This window comes from Gymnogyps californianus, chromosome 1 (assembly GCF_018139145.2).
Source record: "Gymnogyps californianus isolate 813 chromosome 1, ASM1813914v2, whole genome shotgun sequence".
Lineage (NCBI taxonomy): Eukaryota > Metazoa > Chordata > Aves > Accipitriformes > Cathartidae > Gymnogyps > Gymnogyps californianus.
In genome coordinates, this window is record NC_059471.1 from 125,320,469 (window position 1) to 125,344,186 (window position 23,718).

The 23,718-nt window shown below is 38.6% G+C and overlaps 1 protein-coding gene across 3 annotated transcripts in view; it reads left to right on the top strand.

Annotated features, from left to right (window-relative positions):
- COL8A1 (collagen type VIII alpha 1 chain) overlaps positions 1-23,718 on the top strand; it is a 93,421-nt gene that overhangs the window by 39,197 nt on the left and 30,506 nt on the right. For 2 of the 3 annotated variants that reach the window (XM_050895434.1, XM_050895444.1), the window contains one exon: positions 18,813-18,928. The exons of the other annotated variant lie outside the window; for it this stretch is intronic. The gene's annotated coding sequence lies outside the window, so the exon portion shown is untranslated. The remainder of the gene's footprint in view (positions 1-18,812; positions 18,929-23,718) is intronic. 3 annotated transcript variants of the gene reach the window in all.

Genomic DNA, 23,718 nt, shown 5'->3' on the forward strand with positions numbered 1-23,718 from the left:
TCCTTGGTTAAGCTTGAGGTATCTTGTTAAAGGATTTTGTAAACATGAAGCAAACAAGCAGTCATTGTGTGGGCCGAAGACCAGCACTGTTTGAGATACACACAAAAGGAGCATTTTGATTAAAAGGATGTGATACCAATTCAACATTAGTTTGAGGTTGCTGAGAGGAGTCCACCTGATGACTGATAAATGCAAAGGTACCCATAGCTGATGTTTCTTGTTTCTGTGTGTTATTTTTTTAAGCATCACAAGTCTTGTTTTTCCCACTCCATGGGTTAAATATCCTGAGTCCTTTATAACATACCTCAGGGCTCAAATAATGCATTTCCCAACATGATAGGCAGCACTGTGAATAATGGAAGAATTTTTAGAAGAACTGTTAGAAAAGCAAAAACATTTTTAGAAGAATTGTTAGAAAAGCAAAAGGCCCAGACACTTTAACTGTACCCTATGTACTTGAGATTTGACCCTTTTCTTTCTCTTTTGCAGCAAATGGTTCTTTCCTTCTAAAATTTTTTAGGCATCATTCTGGCAAAAGCAGAGATATCCCTTTACCCGTCATAGCTTTCACTAGTTTTTTAACTCAAGACAGTATTTTTCTGTTGGCTAGTCTTCATAATTCATGACCATTTGCCACAATCTTGGTAACAGTGATAACAAAACTGATTGCATTTGTTAAACACAGCATTATGTTTACAGAGTTCCTTCACAATCTTTTATTTAGGTTGGTTTCAGATCTCACATTGTAACTTATTTTTCATTTGAACAACAGTGATAATTTATAAAACTGAATTCCATTTTTGTTCTTGCAATCAGTTATTCACAGTTTGTGGGCACATATTTAGCTGCTTCAAATTCCGCACATATCAGATGACTGGAATACCCATTCAAAGGAGAGAGTGATTTTGGATATTTGGCTTTCCAAGTGCCCAACTGGAGACAGTGCAGCCAGGCCAATCTTCACCAAGTGCTGACCACCCACTTCTGAGAACAAGATTGCCTTAAAGTGTCTCAAATTGAGGATTAGACACTTTTCAAAACGTAAGCATGTTGTCATCATTTGTATCAGGTATAATACTAGAGTTAGTGTTAAAAAAACAGTAAGGAAGGTGAGACATAAATGTTCACTGCTTTTAAAAACCAGGTTGCAATTTTCTGTTTGTGACCATCATTGATTGCTCTGGAAGTTACAGTACTCTAAAGCCACTAATAAAATAAAAGACTGAAATCTTAATCAGATAAAATCCTTTTTTTCTTGCTGATTTAAGCTGAAGAAAGAGGAATACAAGAAATCTATAACATATGAGCAAAATTATCTCTAAATGGAGTGTTTAAAAATGTTTCCATCAGGCATCAGCAGATGGGTCTTTAAATGAAAGCCAAGTATTAAAATGGCATCTATTTTAAGTCTTGCATTCCAAGAGAGAAAATATGAGCCAGATAAGTTAGTCTGTGTTGACACGTAAAGTACATCACTCCCATTAGAAGGGCTGATGCGGATCTAAATGACCCAAAAGATGCTCTGTGGCTCAACTGAATACCAGAGAACGGAAGTGTAAATGAATTTGAACATTGGTAGTTCAATTGTAGTCATTGCACTTCTGAATCAGTCTGTATGTAAACTTGCACTAGACAGAAAACACCTGGAAAAGCTCTGCTGAGAGGGCTTAATTCTTTGACAGCTTTGGATGACAGCCTACATAAACAGAGGCAAGAAAGAGAGACATTGTCCTTTTTTTTCACTACAGCATTGTTTTTATGATCACTTCCAAAAGCCCAAATTTACACTTACAGAGCCCTTTCTGCAAACACAGCATATAATTACATGCTTGGTGTTTTCAATATATGCTTGATATTTTCAGCACTCTTCACTCCAACTCATGCTGTTTTTCTGTCACTGTTTATACCTCATTCTCCCCTGAAAGCTCTAAAATTAAAATTTTTGCACACACAAAAACTTCACTCCTCAGCTATTAATCTCATGTATGATATCACTTCCTTTTGTTGTTTATAAGCAAGAAGATTGTTCAGAAATGTCCTGGATTTGTGTAATCTAAGTGAATTTTAAAAAACAATTTAATCTTTATTTAGACAAAGTAATTAGAAAATCAACATGATGTCAAACGGAGACTGATTTCAGTAGAATGACAGTAACTGATTAACGTCAGTCTGCTTAACAATGCTGTTTACATTCTTTCTGCCTCTCCTTAAATTCGATTATTTCAAAACTCAAGGGACTTCCCTTATGCACATCTGCAAATTCAATGTCAGTTCCAGATTCACATTTTGGTGGTGAATCAAGCTGGCCTCAGTTCACCCAATGAGAGGCCAGTTTTTACCAGACAAACAAATGGAGGTGACTTAATACTTGTGGAGTTTAACTGACATATTTACTTGCTTTCACCATCCTTTTTTCACTTCTAATGAATCAAACATATTCCTACACACTGTTGACAAATTGAAGATGATAGGAGAGAGCAGATGAGATAGACATTAACAACTTTAAACCAAGGACGCCTGGCTTAACTCTCTAGTATCTGACACCATCAGCTCTTCAAAGGGAGGCTTTCATTTTTTGGAAAGGATTGGGAAGGAGAACAAAGGTTTATGGATTTTCTTTAAATTTAAACTAAATTCATGGGATACTAGGCATGGTATAAATATTCCAAATCAGTGCACCTTCAAAATTATATGTCTGGGTAGCATATATATCATTACTTAATGATACAGGTTATCTATATGTATTCTCTTTATATAAATGTTGATAATGAAAGACTGATCAGCATATCAACAAATAAGGAATTTACTCAAATTCTTGGAAAATGAAAAACCTGAGACCTTTTTGCTTATATACTAATGTGATACATATATGCAGTTGTTTACCCACACTTTATATTAAACATAAAATTTGAGTCAGCTTTTCAGTACAGAATTGAATGATACCAAAAAAAAGATGATTTATTACTTAGTGTCTAGTTGTGACCTAAGCCAAGTTACGAAATTAAATATGAGTTGACATGAATTGGACTTTTTCCACCGAGCGGGAATGAGATTGGGCTGCTAACATCTCTGCGCAAAGAGATACTTGCCTCTACACAGAGCTGAGCAACAAGTCATGAGACCTAAAGCTTGGCGCTGCCAGTGACTTGCTGGGAACCTTCAGGCAAACAATTCTTTCCATTTTCCTTTGTTTTCCTAAATCTAAAATGGTAGTAACAAAATTTATTCATACTTACCCTAGAAAGTCTTGTGGCTGTAAACTAATGGTTCTTCAACTCTAAACAGCATTAGTACAAAATTGGCTGTGATAAGCACTTCATTTTGTTCAGACTAGAGACATCATTTCATTTTCTCCAGCTGTGGTACCTCAGCATGCTCCCAAATGAAGCAATACCCACCTCCAACTGTTTTTAAACCCTGACTGGAGAACGGCAGTCTTACCTGCTAACGCTCCTTTCAGTGGGCTATTTCCACCTTTACATACATTTGTTGTTATACTATCAGTTCACAGGCTTTTCCACTGACTGAGTGGAAATGAGATTGGGCTGCTAATATCTCTGAGCAAAGAGATACTTGTGTCCACACAGAGCTGAGCAATAACAGCTCATGAGACCTGAAGACTGACCTTGTGTCTCTTGCACACACTGGGTTGTACTGATCACGCCCCAAGTTCTTTCATGAGAGGCACTGAGATTAATAGTCAAAGAATTGCTCAGGCTGAGAGAAGCAACAGCATCCATGTGTAAGATACAGAAATGCAAAACACTAAGCAGATCACTTAGGCCAAATAGGGATAATCTCCCCATGTCACTTTCTAATACTTTTTTCAGAAATGGCTCTCTTTACATTCAGGCATGAGGCTTCCAATATTTTCCTTGAGAGATTCCAAATTTTGTCTTCTTGCCCCATCACTCTATCCCTTTCCTTTCTTTTTCTTTTAGGCTGGTGCAGATGTTTTTTGCAGCATTCTGCTTTACATTGCTTCTTAGCCAACTGTGTCCTTTAGCTTCTATGATAATCTTTTGGCTTGGTAAGTGTCCTTCTTGTTCATCTTTGACTGCCTGTGGATCTACCTTCACTTCCACTGCATAGGCCACAGAATCCTGTATATGTTCTTACCTTTACTACCTTTACAGAGACCATATTGCATTTTTCCTTGGTAATCTGACACCTTGTTGTTGCAACATAACAAGATGCTGGAGGTAGATGGGAGAACAGACCATGTCAAATTACCCTACAGAACAGATATCTTGCATGCTGTGAAATACACTGTGCACATCCTTTGAGTCTCCTGACCAAATGTCTTGAAGATGTGCTTTTGTGAAATTGCATTGTCGCTGGTAGCAAGAGCGAATGCCACAGCATGTCAGTTCAAAGAAATATCTCAGAAGATTAGCAGTAGATGCTGGGAGCTCTAATCCAAAGAATTATCATAGCATGGGAAAATCAATAGATTTTTTTCAATAGCTTCCTAAGAGATGGCTGAGATGACATGGCTGGTTTGTCCCTTCTAAAAGCCCTGTTTACCAAAGATTTTCAACTTATTAGGCTGCAGTTCAGTGTAAGTTCCAATATCTGCCATAAAAATACAGTGTAAGCAATGCTGATAGTTTTCTGCTCTAAAGAGAGACTTACTTAAAATATTGTAGAATGCTTTCTTGGTCATGTAGAGCATAGAGTTTTCTGCTGATATCATTTTATGCACTGAAAAAAGTCAGAGGACTAGTTCAAACTGAATCGCAAGCATATCTGCTGAGAAAGCAACAGCTGCCTCAGAGCCATTGAACAATGAGGTCTGCTTTGAAGAGCTAATGCAAGTTTATTTGCTCTGCAACAGAGCAAACCTTCAGTTCTGATTTTTTTGAAACATTCTTTCAATAGTTTAGCTTAGGTTTTGCACAACCTTTTCAGAATTAAGCACCCTACCAGACTGCTGCCAACAAAGGTTGCTTAATTCCTCGGTAAAGGGGGCGTCTTGTTATTTAGATAAAGTAGCTACTGTAGTAGATTTGCAGATATGTTAAGAGTATTACAGGATCTAGAGGTAGATTTAGGAAGAAAATACTATAAAGCAGGAAAAAATTAAACAGTGTACTTATTGAAACTTAAAAGACATTATGACATGTGATGTGATTGTATCAGATAAGAGCAGATGGAACTGTTACCTGTACATGCAATGTAATGTGTTGCAAAGTAACACTTGATTATAGTTACACTTTCTTTTAAAACACAGTCACCTTTTAAAACCTGACTGTCCACCACCACCAATTACATTAGGGGAAGAAAACAGAAGCCACAGGGTTCTTCTGTCCCTTTTTATGGACTGCAAAACACCGTACTATGTTTTCCTAAGCACCAGTAGTTTACCCACAACCTTTTCTCTGAAACTGGACCGGTGAATTCATCTGCCATACATTCACTGTGACGGAACAGCAGCTGCTGCATTTCCTGAGGAATCATAGCAACACAGATTATCTAGTCTAGTGCCTTTGTTGTGGTGATGGGATCACTTTACAACAGTCATTCTGGAAGAAATTTTCAGAGTCAACTCAGTTTCCATTCCTCATGTGAACACAAGCTTTCATTCTGCTTTAGTCACCAAAATGGAAGTACCTTGTAAGTGCTATGGTATTGCCTGGTCACTGTGAGTTCCTCCAAAACCAGGATTTTAGTGGAAGTAGAGCAGATACTGTAGTTTCTCCAGCATCTCTCCATCTTCAACCAGAAAGAAAGAGAGAACCTAAAGGCCATAGTCATGCACAGAAGGTATTGACAGTTTTAACTGAGTCCTGAAGCACCAGGAGGAGAAATCCTTGCTGCTGACCCTTCCGCAGGAAGGGAGTTGCATGACTCTTCCACCTGAACCTTTCAGGCTTGTATTCTCAAGGGTAGACAATTATATTTTTCCAGGGTGTAAGTTACACCACCCTGAAGCAACCAGACACTCTTCTGCAAGGAGCATAAGTAGGAACAGCTCAATAGTGCTTTCTCGTTGGTTTTCTTGTCTGTGGTCCATAGTATGTTATAGCAGATTGGCTGCCTGTTGCTGCAGGGTAATGGCTGACTGTGCATGGTTTGAAACAAGGTGTCAGGCTCTTGTCCAGGCTTTGCATAAAAGCCTCACATGTGTCTGTGTGTTGAGCTAGTGATATATACACTGGAAGCACACAACCAGTCTAAATTTTTTCAGCTTGTGAAAGTTCATCTGTCAGACCAGCCTCTTGAACAAGCACTCTGGGATCTTACTGGAAAAAATTACTTCAACAGAAACATTCTCTCAGCATACTCAAAAACCTGCATGCAAATTTGCTCCCTTTAGAGAATAAACAGGGGTGTTTTAGCAGACTCAGCTGCAGAGGGTTTATTGGCAGGTTATTAAAAGCTTCAAATTTTTTATATAATTTCAAGAAAAAAATGTAGACACTTACAGGAGACTGATAATACTAAAATACAGAGGAAGAAAGAGACACTGGGCAAAATACACAAGCAAAAAACAGAACTGGTTCTCCTCAGAGCTTACTTTGGATAAATTATTTCTGATGTCCATCAAAGCCCATGGGTTTGCATAAATTTAAAGAGGAGTCAGGCAAATTATTTACTGCATAAAGTGAATGCACAGGAATTCTTTCTACCCCCCAGATTTCGTGGACAATGTCCTACCACTAGAAGTTACAAACCATCTAAGCATTGAAAAGTGCTTTTCACCTACCACCAATGCCACTGAATGATCTGGTTTATGACTTGTGTGGGGGATGATGTCAAACTCTGGAATCAATCAATTTTTAACACAAGGTGTGATCTATCTATTTTTTTCTACTAGGTATTTATTATGCTGATTATATTCCTTTGGTATCTCAGCATCCCCATTATTTGACATGGACATCTGCCTGTGTATAAAAGTTTCATAAACTACCCATAACCTTGTAGATACACATACAAATCATTAATCATTGTAAGAGAAATTCTGGCATGTTTGAAGTCAATGGCAAAACTTCCCTTGACTTCAACAAGGATCAGATTTCACTTCTCCCCCTGCAGTGTGTCTAGCAGGTGCCGTTGCCTTTAATGCCAACTGTCAGCAGGTGTCTTTGATAGTAGTTCCAAATAACAGCATTTGCCTTATTATCCAGCATATTAAAAATGTATTTTCTGCTGGCTCACACTGAGCTTTCAGTCCAAGGTGGAGGTTGTGACATCTGCCCAAATGAGATTGCATGCTGCTGGAATGAATTCCCGGCTCCGTTCCAGACTCTAGCTCTCCGTTCCTTAGTGGCTTTGGAGCTAATAGAATCATAAATCAAAGCTGATTTGTATTCTGTATGGCCAAAGAGTTGCAATAAAGCCTTAAGATGGGTGGATCTTCCAAAGCACCCTGCCAGTTATAACTATTGTTTATGCCATTGAGCTTCTCATTTGGTGAACTGTCCAATACTGCATTGCATCCAGTAGGTTTCTATGCTGGCGTGTTGCAAACATGTGAGCAAGTCATCTGGGTATAGAAATAATAATATTAACAAACATTTTGGACCTCTAGCACAGCTTTCAACCCAAGAGCTTTAAATAACTACACATGTTAATTAAGCTCTTCCAGCTTCCACTATGAGGTAGGTAAATGTTAATATAATCGTTTTGCAGATGGAGAGACATTAGCACAGAGCTGTTAAAAGAATTGCCTGCTGGCTGATATGACTTCTGTGGAAGGTGGCTCCTTTATCTAACAAGACTGTTTTTCATGTGCTCTTAAGCTGCCAAAGATAAGCTGACAACATATCTTTACATGTTCTGCCCCATTTACCCCTATCTTTTTTTTCAGTCTCAGAGTAGGATCTACCAGGTAGGTGATACATGGATTCTTAAAACCATCACATTTCACATCCTCTGCTAGAGACATTTATGTTCACGGAACTGGTGACCTCTGCAAGTATTCATACATCTAATTAACAAAGATTTCATCTTTGGGAAAAAGCAACCTGCAGGGATATCTTTCTATCTTTCCTCAAATAAGTGCTCATTTTAGAAGAATGAAAGATTCATTTTCTCTTGTCATTTTTGGGAGTCAAAGCGTATCTAATTTTCCCCATCCTTTGTCAGAGTCATCCCATTATACTCAGAAATTTTATGCTTCTTTCCCCAATAAAAATTCACCGGGAAATAGTGATATAAAAATAGGATGTTAATAGCTGTGGAATTCTGTTGCTAGTTTTGATCTCTAACACAGTTATATCTATCAGTCAAATTTGCAATTTGACCCATCTTCCTTCATCAGACCTCGTCCTATTCAAGTTCAATTTTAAATTAAAATAACCATATCTCTTGTTTTACTGTTATCATAACCAAATAGGGTACCTACCAAACCTGCCAGCTATCCTGCTAAGATTTGAAATATCTTTTTAATGTTTGCCAGACCTAAAACTTATCCCAGTCAACCTTGTACTATTATTGCCTAAGAAATTAAAGGCATTAACCAGCTGCTGTGGAAGATAAGTCATTTTATGTTTTCATTTGCATTCATCAGTTTTTGAGGGAAGAAAGGGCTGGTATTTTTCCAGTTTGCAAAAGCCAAAGATTCTGTTTAACTCCATGCCTCCCTATAGATTTAGACTACCACTTCTCAACATGGTATCTGAGATCATCCCACATGAAATCACTAATAATATTTAAGTCCCTAGGAATTCCCCATCTCCCTGTGACTTGGACACCAGTGAAGGTATTTAAGTCTGTTAAATTCTCAATAGTTTAAGCCATGGAAACAGAGGACATTTATTTTCTACCCCACGTAACATCTAAATTATCTACAGGTAATGGTAGATCCATCTTGGAAGTTACAACTGTATAGATCACTTTGACTGTGGTGTCACTCTGATGTCATCTGGAAGAAAGGTGGAACTTACCTAGAAAATGGTTTTATAACTGACATAGCATAAAATTTCAAATGAATTCAGCTTAAAATATCAGGGATAAAAGAAAGAGGGGTTAACTCCTGGAGCTGTTCTCCCATATGCAAGCAAATTTGATTTTAGTACTAATTGCAGTGTGAACTCCACAACAGAGAAGTTCTATTGCCACATTCAGATAGCTACAGTATGGAGAACAGTTTGAGTGTAACCAATCCATCCCACTATCAAAATCCTTCTTGCCACCTCCAGAAAAGGCTGACATTAGACTCAGTTCTACATTTATGAAAATGTAAAATGAAATCAATGAACTAACATCATTATGAACTTGTTCTTAATTAATCTACAGTGATACATCTGATTTATACTTGAGAAGATTATTTCCAATCTGCTGGCCAGAATGTTGCCAGTGTCTTACAATCCATCTTTATTCAGGATCTGTACTGTCTACACACCTTCATAATTTCAGAAGTTTTAGGATTATGATTAGAAACATTCTTATCACCAAAATCTTTCTGTCCAACTCAGAAGAGGTATCTTTCCTTAGAATTAGCATTGGTACATCTTTTTATTCCTTATAGGATGGTCTCAGGCATTCATCAAAGCCTGGACTCCTGTGGCTTTTTATAGCTGAATTATTTCCAGAATCTCTGCTTAGTTGTATTTCCATCCAAATGTTCTTTCTGTTTCTAGACTGTCTGTAGGATTTCAGCGAGGTCAAAGTACTTACTGCATTTTGCAGTGCTTGTGCTCTCTCTTATTGTATAAATTTGAGAAAATCTTTAAATGCTTCTTTTAAAGTCATTAGTTAATGTTCTCATTTTTACCAGCCCATTTTATTAATTAAATATACTCAATGGCATTTGAAATGTTTATTTCATTACTCATGTGTGACATCTGAGCATCATTTCTGACTTGTCACACACCTCACTTTAATAACTGCTGTCTCTTTAAAGCCTTTAATTTGCATAGCAGTACAGCTGGGAGTCTAGTACAGTCACATGTATAAATACCACCTATATAATCACATCAAGTGATGAAATTTTGGGATAGAAATTCCAAGCATGGTAGAAACACAGTGTGTACTGTAAGTTTTAATTAGCTAATGACATTCATAAGATAAAAATAATTCAGTGCTTGGAAAAGTGCAGGCTATGCTTTTTGGGGTTACGGAGGCAAGGGGCAGGGGAACATGAGATCTGGTTGAGATCACAGGACATATCCCAAGTGAAACACAGTTCAAGAGTTGGGATGTGTCATAATTTCTTCAAACACACAAGCAGTGTTTGTGCTGCTGGTCCTGGATAAGGCTTCATATTCCTGTAGAAAGGAAGGCTGACCCACTGACTAAGGCACTACCCTGAGGCAGGGAATACCTCCTTCCTATGCCCCACATCTCTTACACACTTCCTGACCAACCTTGGGGAGAGGATTTAGCCTCATTCCAGCCACAAAATGGGAGCAGTACCTCTTCCCTACCTCACAAGGTACTGTGAAGATAAATATGTGAATATTTAGGTACTACTGTAATGATGACCAAATAAGCCACTGGCATAAGCTTATCGGGTACTATATTAGCATGGAGAGGAATTCTCCTGCTTGCCTGTAATGGGAAACTCCTAAAATCTTGCCTTAAAAGGAATGGACAACAAACAGCATGAATCCCTAAGGGGGATGAAGGGGAGTTCATACTTTACAGTCCACAAAGGCATTTTACTTCCAAGGGTGGCATTTTGAACGTATTTTCAGTACTTTTTCCTCTATAAACCTGAAAGCATTTTACTTTATGATGAAATATACAAATATAACATTTCTACTTTTTGATTAATAATAGTAGACCGTGTTCCTTTTCATTTCCTCATCCCAACCTGAGTAGAAAACACACATCTGTTTGAATATGTTTAATTGCTTTGATTTTACTTAAGAGAAAAAGTCTGTTAAAAAAACCCACGCTTTTCTGCAATTGATATTTTGCTCTCTGCTAAGTATGGGGGCATTTGCACCAGTTTAATTTAAGCCCCTGATTCAGCAAAGAAACTAGTCATGTAAGTAACTCAATGTATAACACTTAATTACTCTCAAAAATAAATTAGGTACATGTTTAATTACTTTATCAACTCAGTGCTCTAGAGACTTGAACAGAAAAGTTTTTCCTTTTCTTTATGATGTGAGATTCTATAATGCTAACATAGAAACTGTTTGGCAATTTCATGTCCTTTAAGCTTTTTCCATTTGCCAAAGATCAAAGATGTAGAGTGTCTAATATTCACTTATCTGGGTATCAGCAATGGAGGATAGAATTTACTTTTGTTTGTTTGTTTGTTTGTTTCTGCCCACGCAGGGTGCACAGATGACAGTCAAGGTTGTTCTCTGCTCTGATATTTCATCATGATTATATTTATGGTGTTTAGAACAATTCTTTCAAATATATTATGCAGAAGTTAACATAGTCCTTATGGCTATCGCTTAGCTTTTTAAGGTAAATTACATAAAAGGATGTGGTGTGGTTCAGGGAGTTTAGCCAAACAAATAAACAAAGCAGCAAGAATTGGCTGGTGCCAATCAGGGTAAGGAACACTACCTATACCTGTGGTAAATAGAGCACATTGGTCATTGCATACTATATTATGTGTTCTGACTTTTTGTTAGATTATATAAAAAATATGCATTTCACTTCATTTTTCCTTATAACATGAGACTAAGCTGATAAAAATTCCAGGGTGGATAAAGAATTGGTTTGTTGAGATTGGCAGCAGTAAGGAACTGGAAAGTTTACTTTTCTGTTTTTTGTTGTTTTTTAAGAGGCATGCATAAATAACCTGACTAAAATTACACCATGTCCATTATATCTACTGTTTCCTTTTACAGGTACCTCTCCCAGAAATAGCTAGTCTTGGCTGGCACTAGCAAATCTTCTTATGTATTAGTTAGAATCAGAAAAAAATTCAAGACAGAAATTCAGTAGTCTTAACAGAGCTTAGATTTCATCATAAATTTGAAATTCTGTCCAAGTTCATGGTGTAGAAACATACCAGAGAGAAACACGCAGTGATACATAATTCTGTCCTGAAGGCCTGGCAAAATTTCTGTCTGGACCAATAATACCTCCCTATAATCTTCTTGGCACTTGGAGGCCTACTCTTTAATTGCAGTTCAGCGTGCTCCTACAAACCTTTTCTGGGGAGGTGGTTTTGTAGGAATTGTTTTGGCTGAAAAGCCTGAGAAGCTTATCACAGTTATAAGCAACTATTAACAAGAAACACATCTTGTGATAGTTCCAGTATCACTAAAGAAATGGCCTGCCATTACCCAGTGTCTATGTTTACCTCAAGGCAAGTATCACACATCGCCTGGCAAACAAAAACTAAATCACTGAATTTTCATGGACTAAACAAAGTGCAACAACTATACCTATTTGCAAACAAGTTGCAATCACACCCCAATAGCCTTGGATAGCCTAATCACAAAGAATCAAGTTACTGACGTTTGATGGATGATAGGAAATGTGTTTTATACCTATAGAACAAGTCCAAAGTATTTCATAAATTAAGAAGGTAGAAGAATTCCATGATGTGGATTGTGCCGGTTCCTAATTATTTAGCCATGTATTTCTCTGAATAAAGTCCACAGGAATTGTCTGGTTAAGACCACCCATTTAGTTCTTAAATTTTCATCCTTAATCTTTCGTGTTGATTTTCCATAAGTTGTCTGTTCACTTTCAATGTTTAAACTCTCCTACACAGCATGAAAAAGTGGCATAAAACCAGCCCAGCCCAGCATGGTGTGCACTGTGAACAGCTACTTTTGTTATCATATGAGGAGAAGACAGATTTCAATGGGGAGTGGGTAGGAACAGGGCCCCTGCTAGTAGCTGGAAGAACAAACAAGCAGCGTTAAGCAGAGCTAATATTTACCTACCTAATTCACTCTCATGATGAGAAACACAGCTCAACTCCAATCCTATAGAGTAATTGCACAGAGTTTACAGCACACGTACAGTTACACTGAAGTTATCATAGTCAGGGAAATACACGTCTCTACATGCATGCTTAGATCCCTCCCCACTCAAGTATTTTGCTGAACTGAGGCCTGGCAGGCTAAAGTGTCTGTCAGGTCCATGTTGAAGCATCCATTGTGCAGCCAGGGAAGAACTCTCATAGTGCGTTTTGATAGAGGTCCCTGCCTGCTTCCATCAGGTACCAAAAGGAGCACATCCTTTCCCAAGGCTTGAGCGTGCTGACGAGCTCATGTAAGATGCTTACCATCTTGCTGACTTGAGCTCTCCGTTGGATACTAGGTCAAGAAGAGGGAATGAAAAAAGAGAATACTTAGGTCTTAGGAAACAGAATACCTAGTTCACTCAGTGGTGACCCAAATTACAGACAATATCACCTGATCACATCAGATGGAGTGATTAATGTTTCTTTTTAAGTCTAATAGTGAGTGGTAACCTACTGAGAATGTACCCAATGCGACCAATCCTATTTACTGTCCTCTAAACAGGAAGCAAGATAATGCTTCATATCCAGACTAAGTTAGCCACATGCACTGAAATAGTAAAGTATCTGTAAAAGGCAATCAGAATTACTCTTTTCAAAGACAGAATATACAAGATTTTTTTAGCAGCACAGAAATCTGATAAAGCTAACAGGAGTACTGTCTGAATGATTGTGAATTTACTGTGCTGGAAAAAAGAAAAAAGGCAAGAGGATATCATGACATCCCTCCTTTCTGTTTTTATCATCAGTCACCGGTAGAAACTTGGCACACCATTTCTGAAGCAACTGTGACAAACTTTTTTTTTTTTTTTTTTTTTTGGTGAAGGAATATAAAAATGCTTTTACCTCAGTGTTGGTTAAAGTTTTGGTTATGACTCAAGCATCTCAAAATATTGAGAATAATTGCAACATTGTGTGCTGCCAGCATTTGCAGTACAAAACTTTTTGCGTTTTTCTCACACTTTATTTAAAAAAAGAACATTTTGCACCTCAATAGATAGTTGCAGTTTTGGATCATAAAGCACTAAGGGTTTTGATCTGTTCTTATTCCTACCCCTTGTGTCTCATTTTTCTCATGGCTTAGAACAAAATATTAATGTGACTCATCTGTCATAAGTAATTTTCATATCCTCTACCCTCTATTTTGGTGTGTGACTAGAGGAAAGCTGTAGTTATGTAAAAGTATTTGTGTATTTTGTATAATGGAGGATGAGAATCATAGGTACTTCAAGCAAAAAAAGAACAATGTCAGGAGAAAAAAGTGAATTATAAATGAAAGCAACTTATATATATTGTAATTAAATGTAATAAATACTTTAAAACATGCTATTTCAATTTACTATTTCTTAGCTTTAAATATCACAGCTGTCATCCCTGGAGCATTGGAAAAGGAAATAATAAATGGGAAAAAAAAATAATGTAGAATTTATGGACTGGCTTGTCCAAAGTGAGTCCCAAATTTGATACTGAAACATTTACAAGGACACTAATTATGCTTGGAAAGCTGGTATTTGAAATTACAAATGTCAGTTCCAGGATGTCAATGTTTTCTGGTACAGTTTAGGAAATCCTATGTAGCATGCTACTTTCAAAAGATGTAATTATGTGTACACATTCCTGTTACTTTTCTCCAGACCAGTCTTCTATTCCATAGTTGTTCTCTCTCACAAAAATTTAAAAAATTCACTAGAAAGTAACACGAACAATGAGTACAGCAGCAATTTTGCTACAGAGGCATTTGCAACAATTGACCAGATTCCTCTTTTGTTCCTCAAACACCAGATTGAAATATTTTACTAAGTAGATCAGTTCAATGCAAACCTCATTCCACAAAAGTCATTTGCATTTGGGCTAAATATTGAATCAGCAGGACTTAAGTATATGCTTAAAATAGAAGTTATATTTATGTGACTACTTAAATTAACCAGGAGTCATGCTGTTTCTGTGTTAAGAGAGAGAATACAGTTATTTTCTGCCTTTCTGCTTTTGCCTTTCTGCACTTGAATTGCAAACGCAAAATGTTTTCCACACCCAGTTAATACCTGCAGGCAGCAGAGTGGGAGGAAGAGGAGAGGAGAGTGCATGCCACCTTACTATATTTTAAGATTTAGTACACAGAAGATAAATTCTCCCTTCTCCTTTCAGCTACAGCTTTGCACTAAGTAATTCTTAAAAGCAGAGCAATGAAATGAAACTCTACCAATCAGGAAATCTAATGCTTATGTTTCCTCTTAGGTTTCTCTCATTCTTCTCTCGCTTTCATATTCCCTCCCTCCCTTGCTTCTCCAGAAAGCCTTCCTGGGACTTATTTTCTCCATAAAAAGACTGCCTTGTGTTGCTTCATGTTCCCCAACATTATGGCTTTAGACTTGGAATTTCTCCAAATAGTCCTAATATATATATCAGGATCTCCACGTGATTGAATAACACAGGGGAGACGGGGATTGTATCAGCAGGAAATCTTTCATGAGATTATTTTTTCAGGTTAAAAAAAATATATTGCACCATTATAGGTTTTCAGTTCTGAAATTAGTTAAGTGGAAGAATGCACATGAAGTGATCAGTCTCAGGACATGAAGAGCTGGATGATAATAATAATAATAATAATAATAATAATAATAATAATAATAATAATAGTTTTAAAGAGAACAACATCTCAAAGTGGCCAGGAGTTCCTCTCAGAAAAATCAGTGGGAGCCTGTTGAGTGATTTACTGGAGCCAGAATTTGGCTTTTTATTGATTACACTGTGTAGCAAAACCAAACTTTCAGCACTGGCCAGGGGCATCCTTGGAGCAGGCAAGGCAGGCAGGGGTAGCGGTGGTGGCGTGGGATGGGGAAAGGCACGTGAGAGGGAAGGGTGGGGACTGTGTCAGTGATGTTGTGGGGGCTTTTTCAGGACTGAGGGGACTCTGTGTGGAGAGGTTGTGAGGGGACAGGACACTTTTTCTGCTCCTACAGTTGTCTCTTCTCCTTGGGACCACTTCTTTTCCTTCCTTCCCTTCCTCCCCGGAGGCAGGACACCCAGAGACCTTCCCTTCACTTCCACTATCTCCACCATCACCGTCTACACATTTTTCTGTACCTTCTTGATTGTCAAGGAGGGGTCAGTCCTGGTTTGGAGGGACAGGAACTAGGACAGGACCAGGGCAGAAAGCCAGAGAAATCCTGCTGCCGCTGGAGGTAGAAAGGGCAGATGTGACTGCTGCTGCTGCTGCTGCTACTACTGCTGTACTGGGGCCCTCTGGTACTTGCTGGCTCTCGTTTATCCTCTCTCTAATCCCACAAAGGCAAGAACAGCAGCATGGATGGTACAAACAGGAGGCAGGAATGAGCTGTTTGGCTGAAATGCCTAATCCCTCTCTCCTCAGGCACAGGCAAAGTAGCTTGCCATCCCCTTCAGTCTGGCAGCTCTCCATTTTGCTAGCTATTCAAAGCTACTTCTGACTTTGTGACTTTCCTTCATCCACACAAGAAGCTGAGCCAAAGCCCCAAACCTAAACACCTGCAAGCTGCAGAGAAGTTTGTATCCAGAGCTGAACTGTGGAACCCAGAGCCGTCTCTAAAAGTGCTGAATGGGTGTAGATGTGTTCTGAATTATTGACTCATTGTTTGAAGGAGAAGGCCTGTTTGGCAGGATAAACAATAAAAAGCTACTCTTCATAAAACTAGGAAGCAAATGGCAATGAGGTTGTGCATAATGCGTTGGCAATTTCTGCTCTCCAGGCTTTAGAGTCCTCTCAGAAAGGTGCCAAATGCACATTTCTTTGTACAGCTCAGATGAATTGGATGAAACCAATTGCAAATAATACACAGTACTTGGGCATTATCTCCTATCAGTTCCCCAGGTGGCAGCACATCTGCTAAACAGCACCACAAACTGAACAGGGGTCCACTTGTGAAAGATGGAGGGAATCAAGAGAAAATCACCACAGATTATCTACCAAAGCAAGGGCGGATTGGGGGCCAGTGCTAGATCTGGTATTGCCAGAGAACTGAGCTGGCAATCATTACAGAGATTTTTTTTAAATAAACTTGACACCAGAGGCCAGAAAGCTTTGTCATCACTAATCTAATCCCTAATCTAAACCAAACAGCCTGGAAAGCAGGCAGTTACTTTCTGCGAGGGCTCTGGGCTTCGTGAGGAAGGCACCCACCTGGCTGCCATCATGTGGCAGCTCTCGGAGCCCATGCTGGGGCTGGGTGGGCAGCTGGAGCCACCTGAAATGGAGAGACAGATTCCAGCCAGCAACCAGAAGCTCAAGGTCTGGTTGGCAACAAGGTGCTCTGGAGGTACCTGGGCTCATGTTTTGAGATCTCCTTTCTAGCAGAAAATGCTCCTCTGTCTACAAGATTCAAGCTTCTTTTGTGAAAATGTACTATTTTGACCAAAATTTAGTTAATTCTTTTGTCAGATTTGAAAGAGAGAGACCTTACAATAGCCCAGGTGTGGCATTCAGATGAAACAGGGGGTAGTGGGCATGTTTCAAATGGGCTTGAATAAATCTGAGGTAAAACAGTCAAGCTACCCGCAGGTTTCGCTTGTGAAATCAGTACTCCTTTTTGGCTCTCCTCCCTCTCCAAATGCTTCCTCCCTCTAAGATTAGCATAGTCTCATGGCGGCCGGGCCACCCAGGGCACAGCTCCCTGGGGCCCACTGGGTCCTGGGGTACACAGCACTGCTGAAGCTGAGCTGTGCAGAGGTTAGGAGCCACTACTCTTGAGTTTTCATTTTGCCCTGGCTGATAAAATGCTTAAAGTAAATGGAGAAATACCTTCGGGTGTGTTTGGCTCTCTGGTGTTACTCTGACTGCTGGGAAACCAGTGGCTCTGGAGAGTAAAAACACAGGCAAGGAAGATTTTAGGCCAAATATCTCAATTTTCAACCACAAAGCCAATCAGCATGTGAAGAGCATCACCCTGCTTATTAAAGAGCTGTTTTTCTAGTAGCCTGTGTGTTCATGTGGGATGGACACTGAGCAGCAAAAGGAGTGTGTTGTCAGCAGCTGAGGGCAGGGGCTATGCAGAGAGGTGCTGGGCCCTCCCTAGCTCTGGTCCAGCAAAGCACTCAAGTATGTGCTCACACTCCAGCTGGAGCACAGGTCTCCAGAATTCACCATCCAGGACTTTATCACACTGAACCCTAAATATCTCAATGGCAACTGAGCCCACCAAATCACAGAGACTCTTGTCCAGTCAGTGAGATTTGAGTCAGGCGAAGCACATATGACTTGGTAGCAGCTGCATCAGAGTGATTAGCCTATAAAATAGATAAGCATATTTTATATAGGACATTAGCATTGCCTGTGGCTCCCCTTGTTAGCATCCTCACGTTATGAGTGCAGTCACACTTGGGACTTTGTATGGTGGTTCCAAGCACATCATATCAATCCAAGCCTCTTGGGAACTAATTACTTTATGTTGCACATTGCATGAAAGGGTTTGTATGTACATTTTCATGGGGGCAAAACACGTGGAGAAAGATGATAGAAGTTTTTCAGCTGTCCTTCAAACTGATAATTTTATACCTAGCAATCTGAAAAAGCTATGCAGTGTCTCTGCAGAAGGGTGGGAACAAGGCTCAAGGCACTTTTCTTGAAATCCAAACTCATATTTTGATTTACAGCATAATTATTACAGGATTGCCAACAAAAATACCAAATATTAGGATTTTTAGTCCATATTCAAACTGCTACATCAGTTTTCACAAGCATTGAGTAACTAAAAAGGCTACTCAAAGTGAATGAGTTGCCAGGTTTTCATACTTCTGAACAGTAGACCTTGAATAAGAAGCCTGAATATGGAGTTAAAAGACTATGTTAAGCCACTATGTTTGAAAATCTTGGCCAATATTCCTTAATATTTCTGCAAAAAAGGATAGTGTGCTCATACATTTCTTATAAGCTTTCTTTTCCCCCTAGGGACCAACTTAAAATCAACAAAGTAACAACGGGCCTAACACAATCAGGAAATCTAGGTCTCTTAAAGTGAAAAGCAAACAACCTGTCCTTCTTCTGCCCTCTCCCGAAATCTAAATGTAAGTATATCCAGCTTTGAAATCCTAAATGGGTTATACATAATGCCAAAAACAAAACGCAAAGGCATAAAACTGAAGTGGTCTTAAAGCTATCACCTACACGGTATTTGATGAGTTATTCAAGTGTTTGCTGTACACCAAAGCTTTTGAATTTTAAGTAGAAAAATATATGGTACATAAATTTTGGTGATCATCCTCAGCAGCATTTTTTTTCCTAGATAATTAAAGAAATCTACCCTTTCAGTCATTCTCCATTGTTTAATAGGCGAGAACATGTAATTTTGGCATTTCATGTTTGTTTAAAGAAACTTGTTTTAAATCTATTTTTATGGTCAGGAAAGAGTAAGGACAGGTTTCATTAAAAAAGAAATGTCAAAAAACATTATATCCTGGGAACAGAGTGAACCGTGCTATTGATGTGCTTTTGATATTCAAAATGCCTATCTACACGTGTCTGCTTCCACATATATGCACATGTAAAAATAAACAGCAGTAACATTCATTGGGAAATCCATGTTTAATACAATGTTTAGTTTAGCTCAAGAGTGGGAAGAATATGTTAAACATCATTCTGAGCCTTAATGGAAAAGTTTCTGACAACTAGACATTAGCTCATAGTATCCACAGTCATCTTATGCCTATGACTTTTGTTTGTTATCAAGTGTGACTTTTGGAAGAAAAAATGTATTATTGCTTAACAAGCTGCGTTGCAGTAGTGTCCTGCACTCTGGTTTGGTTTCTAGATAGCTAATCAAAAGAATCCACAAGTTAAGAATTAATCACGTAAATTCCTCAGACTTTCTGAACATCTTTTAAGGAGGATGAGTGCCACATTTGATCGTGTTTCTCTCTTGCGGAGAAATCCTACACAATTTGTCTGAAATGAAACCAGTAGAGTCACATAAACATGACTCTACAAACACGCGGCTCTAGAGCATCAGCCCTGGCAGAGACCCTGCTCTGTGAACCCACTGAACTTCTCCAGGCACCGGGGTGGACTGGCGCAGCGCCAGGGTATTAGGCTCGCTGGCAGTGTCCGCCGCCGGAGCTGTCCCTGGTAACCGTTTCACCCGGCGTCGGCTGCTGTGACCCGCCCTACGTCGGGTGCTATAAAAGTCTAACAAGAAAAAAAAAAAAAAAAAACCACGGGAAAAAAAAAAGAAACTGTATAGCCCAAGGCTCCAGCCCACAAAATATTAATAGAGAATAAAACACTTCCCAGCTAGTATTTACATTCTCCCAGCGCATCCATAAGAAAGTTTTAGAGCCCAATCCACCTAGCAATAAAACATCCATCCAAGAATGGCAGTGGACTTTGATAACTCGGCTGCAAAGTTTCTATACCAGTTGATGAAAAGACTGTATAAGAACACTGCTTTTTTTATTAGTAATTTCTTCAAACCTTTCGATAAAGATCTTCTGGTGTTATGTAATAATATAGATCACTTTAAAAAAAGTATCACATGTTCAGTGTTTTAGAGTCCTTTACCTGCAGCAGGTCAAACAGTAATATGAGCTATTAAATACACTTGCTAGACAGAAAAAAGCAACAGTTAAGCTAAGCATTACAAATTAGCACCTGCTACTTTTCATGCGTGGCAAAATTGCTTTCAGAAAAACAAACACTGTCCTCAACAATTCACAGATATCAAGGAACAGAATTAAGGGGAAAAAAAGCCTTGAAAAAGGGTTGAAAGTTCTGGAAAATGTTATTATTTCCTTTTTTTTTTTAATCTATTCCAGTGAATAGAGAAGAATTTCAGCAAAACATTCAGATCTGGATAGAAATATCCCTCAAATTAAAAGGAAACAAAGCCCTTTATCTGTTGCAAGAATACAGAAAATTTTCAGACTTGAGCATCAACTGGCAGATACATTTGAAAGGCATTTGGGTCCAATAGAAGTCCTGAGCTGCTACCAAAATCAACAGTCTAATTGTCTCAGCTGAAACTGGGGCTTAGGTTTTGGGTTTCCTGTAACTAAATCTTGCCACAAACAGCTCTGCTAAGTTTTTCCTCTAATAAAATAAAATACAGCAAAATTAAGATAAATACAAGAGACAATGAAGATGAGTATGTAGTTCCCAACATAAGGCAGGGAGCAGATGTTAGAGAAAACTCGTGAAGATATCAAAATAGTACTTCTCAGTTCTAAGTGGTTGATATGACAGTTCTTTAAACAATCAAACATCTGAAAGTAATTGCTAGACTAAGAGATTTAAGTTTATTTTATTTAAGCAATAAGGTATTTTAAAAATGTACTCAGAATGTCTAGCTTGCTTCAAATTGCTTTGGTTTTCTACACAGTGTCATGGTAGTCACAACCCACCCAAATGTGGTATTTTAATAATATTTTTAAATTGAAAAACAACAATTGAAACAAAGAAAGCAAAACTATTCAGAAAGGTTACCGAAATGCACAGTTTAACTTCAGACACTTCAACTTCAGCAGAATGAAAAAAATGAGTTGTGCTGAATTCAGAGGCACTGAGTCAGGTGATAGAATTATACAATTTTATGTGGGTTTACTGAGGTTATATCTCAAAATCAAAAGAAAATCTAAGTGACTGTAAGTAATGTTTCAGTTTATAGAGTCTGATATTCTTTCTGTCTATCCTTTTTCCTGTTGAACTGCCTTTTATGCCTCTCAGTGTATAAACTTCTTGAACATAGTTGTCTTCTCTGTCCTCAGTTTCCTCCTCATTTTCTTGTGCTTTATGTTCTCCATTCAATTCCTGCTTATCTGATAATAAGGATTAGTTTACCAGTCTGCCTTTTCCCTGTCTGACTTGGGGAGCTGGAAGTACTGGGTGATTTTTAGTGGAACTTAAACCTCAAATTACTCATGTGTTTATGGAAACGTTACCTTACATTTCCAGGACCATTGATTTTAAACAGGAGTCAGTTGCTGGACTCCTTTAGTCACTCATGAAAACCTAGCTTCAGATTCGTCTCAGCAGCTCTGGATGGGAGGAAATTAAAGAGGAATTACAAAAGGAAAATCCTTTCCAAACATAGCAGTGTTATTCAATAGCTTAGAAATTTACTTCTCTTTTCCTGTTGGTGAATGTGGTTTCTTTAACTAATCCAAGCATGATTGTGAATAAACCCAGTGGTTGCTTTTGTCTGTGTTTTGAAGAAGAGGGGCTTGTTTAGGGCTTTAGTAGCGATAATTGACACATAAAGCTCTAGTACAGAAGAACACAGAAAAAGAACGAGATGAACTTGCCTCCACAAATCATTAGAATTGGGGATATTCCACGGATACCTCTTGCTTGCTGTTAGTCACCATGATGACAAGTTTATGATCCCAGGCTGTGCAAAGCAGAGACCTGAAGGACCTGCTGCTCATTAAATTCTCTGCTTCTCTAGTCCCCTGCTCCCCAGACAACCTTACATGTGCACACATGTACACACTTACTTCTGGTCTTTGACGACAAGTTCATTGGTAGTACTTTGACTGGTGATACGCAGTGACTGCCCTTTTGCAAAGTGAGGAGAAGCAGCTAACTCAAGGTTGCTCAGGCTGATAAGAGACTTCAAGCCAGCAGGCAGCAGATTTTTACACTGATAACAGGAAGTTCATGGAAGACTAGAGCAATGTGCCTGTCTGATTCAGGAAACAGTTGTACCAAACAGTAAGTCTTTTTATGGGTTTTGCATTAAGCATAAATCCTCCTGTTTATGTGCTGAAGCATATGGTTTATTAACAGATAGCTCATTAACAGCAACATATAGAGCATATAGCTGCAGGCATCACTTTGTAAATGTTTTCCACACATTTTCCATAGCTTCCACATTCATGGAAAAGTAGCACTAAGTGAATAGTCTTCTTTCAAAAGCCTCATTGACATAATTTATCAATGTAATGATTCCTTGTGAACTCACTGAGTTTCTTTAGGAAACACCAATGTATTTCCTATGCAGGAGTCTCTCTGGAAATGTCGCCTTTTAAGACAGTTTTCTAGACCCTAAAGAGTTCACACACAGAACTCTATTAATACCTTTGTGTTACAAAGTTCAGGGAATGGTACCACAGAAAGAAATTAAATTTGAAATACAGTCAGAAAAATTACCCAGCTAATAATGATAGTTTAGCTAAAATATTTGTTATATAATTCAACCATCTATTTTGTTTCAAAGGAGTTCAATGTAGTTGTTGGGTTTATTTAAGTAACAGGTTAAGGATATCCTTTTTCAGTTGCAAAAGTTATGCAAATACTGTCAAATATTACAGTTCATAGTAGTCTCGCATAGGAACAATTTCACAGAATCACAGAATGGTTGAGGTTGGAAGGCATGTCTGGAGGTTATCTTGTCCAACCCCCCTGTTCAAGCAGGGACACCTAGACCGGTTGCCCAGGACCATGTCCAAATGGCTTTTGAATTATCTCCAAGGATGGAGACTCCACAACCTTCCTGGGCAACCTGTGCCAGTGCTCAGTCACCCTCACTTTTCTACTCACTCACTCTCACAGTTTCTATTTTATACATCTGAAATTTCCCCTGTACTTGTTCACTGCAGCAGTCTAGCTCATGATTTACAAGGGGTGGATGAATGTTGGAGCACAATGCTGAAATCAGGGATATTTTAGCTGAGAAGCTGACGCAGTAGTTTACTGAGTGCATTTTTGGACCATTTACTCTGTAGTCACCTGTGTATTCCTGGTGTAAATGGGAGATGGTGTAAATGGGGTCAGCTATGCAGCAGCATGGCATCGGCGCACAACATGGGAATGTGAGCCATGCCAGCTGATGGCAAAGCTAAGGCTTTCTGTAGAATACTTGCTT